General features: G+C 44.1%; 1 protein-coding gene across 2 annotated transcripts in view; it reads left to right on the plus strand.

Annotated features, from left to right (window-relative positions):
* Positions 1 to 264: 264 nt before the first annotated feature.
* TRAF3IP2 (TRAF3 interacting protein 2) overlaps positions 265 to 3,050 on the plus strand; it is a 41,418-nt gene continuing 38,632 nt past the window's right edge. For both annotated transcript variants that reach the window (XM_011364809.2, XM_023533381.1), the window contains exon 1: positions 265 to 550. The gene's annotated coding sequence lies outside the window, so the exon portion shown is untranslated. The remainder of the gene's footprint in view (positions 551 to 3,050) is intronic.

Below are 3,050 nucleotides of genomic sequence, written 5' to 3' on the forward strand. Positions count from 1 at the left end.
TGTGTGCACGCTCACAGGGGGATGGGTTAAGGGCAGCAAATGCTGATGTTTTAAGCAGTTAGAAATATTAAGAACCTATTATTTTCTACTCATCTCCACTATCTGTCCCCCATCTCCTTCTTTGGAGCTGCTAATGAATAACCAATCTTAACAGCCAAGTTCAATCCCCTCCCCAAGCGCCTCTCATGCTAGGGTACTGTGTTAATGCCAAGGTCCAGGGCAGAAGGGACATTCCTCGGCACTTACTTAGCTGGGTGGTGAAAACAAAAATACAGCCTAATTGGTCAGTGGCCTTTTCTGTTGAATGAAGGAGGTTTCTGTTTTAAGAAATAAAGTGACTTCTCAGCTGTTGATTCACTGCCCACAGGGAGATTGCTGAGCGGAGGCTTCTTAGTCTCCGTAGAAATTTGCATACAACTTCCACTTCCTGCTTCAGAGCCTGTTCTACTGCTTACCTGGGCCTGGAGAGGGTGAAGGGCGGCCGGTGGAGTGCCACAGGCAGGAGAGAGTGTGACCACCCTGTGGCCCGGTTTGTCGTGGTGGTTCTAAGGTAAGTTGTTCAGACTTGTCTCCTGCTTAGCCTTACTTCCTAACCACTGATCCATTTTCAAGACATCTGCTTTCTCCTTTGCTGAAATGTCCTGCCTTACGTTCCTCCACCTCCCTCTCCCGCCTTTAACTTGTGCATGTAGAGACCAACTCGGGCTGAGAAAATGACAGTTAAGTTTCTGCTGCAAGAAAATGTTGGTGGTTTAGTATTTCAGACAGAGGAGCTGAGATTAACTCTTCGAGGAGTGAAGGCACACACACAGGGCATGGTTCGGAGCTGCCTGGGAACCATTTGTTTGAGTACTTAGCGTCTCCACAAGTTTTGATTAAGAATACAAGTCCCATTTCCCCAAGGAGGGAGGCAGGGATGGCAAAGACTAGGAAACTGGCTTCGAGCCCCAGGACATGTCAGTGACAGAGATGGAAGGCCAACTCCCAAGTTTTCTTGATTCCTGTTTCATCCAGGGAAAAAATCAACGCCACATTTTTGGGCCAGGAAGTTCAGCTCAGCTCTGTGCTGGCTCTGGGCTGCTTTCTTGGACTCTCTCCAGCAGCCCTACGCCCCTCCAAGCAACCCAGACATTTGCTGGCACAGGACAGAGTCTTTAGGGAAAACAAGGGAGAAGTGCTATTACTTTATCTTAGAAGCTAATCAAGCTTCATGTGTCTTCCAAGTTCAAGACAGTCTGTTACAATGCGGGGATATTTTTAATGAGCAAAAAAAAAAAAAAAAAAGAGAGAGAGAGAGAGAGAGAGAGACTAAATATTTAATAAAAAAGAAGATGAGAAACTTGGCTTTAAGTTCTCACTCCACTTCTTGTCGGCTCTGAGACTTAGGCAATTCACCTAGGCCTGGATTTCTTCATCGATCAAACGTGTGGGGGTGAGGGGTTGGGGGTGGTGAACTAACTTGATTTTGTCTAAATTCCCTTCTAACAAAATAAGGCTAGGGTATAGGAGTCCCAGAGGAGAGCTGTAATGGGAGGTCTTTAAAAGACTTGTTTTGTTTACTGATTTTTCAAATATATTAATTTTGCCTCCTGCTACTAGATGGTTAGTCCCTGGGGGGAAAGGACTTTGTTTCTTAATCCTTTTCTACCCCATAGCCCCCAGAATACTATCGAACACCTCATAGGTGCTCAGGATCCTTTCACATAAGCTACTCTGATTTCTGTTTCACTAATCTCTCAAGGCAAAAGGTAAACCAGTAGTCTGAGAGAAAGGCTGAGGGAGACTGGGCAGCCACATGGCTCTGTGGGAGGGCTGCTTGGAATGTAGGGGTTATTATCGGCTCTAGCTAAATAAGAGAAAACAGGAGGTTTCTTGAATTAGTTCATGTCCCATTTGTGTTATGCAGGAAGAACTGTGCTGTGCAGTTGCCCACAGAGTCAAGGCAGGCCAGAGAACTGGCAAACAAGCTCGATTCCAGAAGGCTGTGTTTCTTAGCTGGAGCTGGAAACCACTCCTCAGTAGACTAATAACTGCATGTGGGGCTGATCATGGGAGGTGAAAGGAAGTTGTGAAGCACATCCTGATACCATGTAAGGGTGATGATTATGGTTAGACACATTCTTAGCTAGTGAACACACAGAATCTTTAACCTTTTCCAAACCACTACTTGTTGTTGTTGTTGTTGTTGTTTATTTCTTTGGGACAATTACTCTCAGTACAGTTCAAACAGGCCCTGGCTGACTGGGATGGGCTGACTCCGGGCTTTCGATTTCACTAAACTGTTCCTAGACTATCAAGGCCTTGGTATGGTCCTCAGCATGTTTTTAGAGAGCCAGGAGTGAGAGGTCAGGAATTGCAAGCTGTTTCACCTGTGATGAGTTACTGATTTTTATTTTTAAATAATGACGCACCATTATCTGAAATCAGGCTGTCGTATGGCTGCCAGCCTAGTTTTGATCCAGAAAGACCACCCACCGTCATTCTTAATCTGGTATCGCAACTCCAAGTCATTCCATGATGGAGCATCATGAGACGGACCATGCATTAACTTAGCTCTGTTCATTGCATGGGGTGGGCTAACTGGGAGTGAAGTCTGGGCAGTAAACCAGCATGTTGAGGAGAAGATTCTTAACTCAAGGATACTCATTTCTGGAGGGTGCAAAGAGAAAATGTTAAAGCCTGCTTCTCTTAGGATTAAGGAGTTAGTAACTTTTAAATGCTGTGAGAATAAAAAGAAGAGGAGCAGGCAGTCATATTTGTGGGCATCCTTTAACGGGCACTCAGAAAGATAGATTATGTGAGTAGTTTGTCTAAATTAAATCTATGTTTTACACATTGTGGATTCGAAATCTGAGAAATACCCCGAATTCAAATCACTTTTCTGGTGTTGGCAATTTTAGATTAATCTTTTAAAACATATATAGATTGAAGGCAACTGATGCAGAAAAGAACACAGATGAGGCACATTAAACTTTAAATTCCTTTCAGATCTGATGAAATGACCCCTAATGTTTGATTATATTTCCTTATCAAAACAATCCTGCAGTCCT

The sequence above is a fragment of the Pteropus vampyrus genome, unplaced genomic scaffold, assembly GCF_000151845.1.
Source record: "Pteropus vampyrus isolate Shadow unplaced genomic scaffold, Pvam_2.0 Scaffold101, whole genome shotgun sequence".
NCBI classification, from domain to species: Eukaryota; Metazoa; Chordata; class Mammalia; order Chiroptera; family Pteropodidae; genus Pteropus; species Pteropus vampyrus.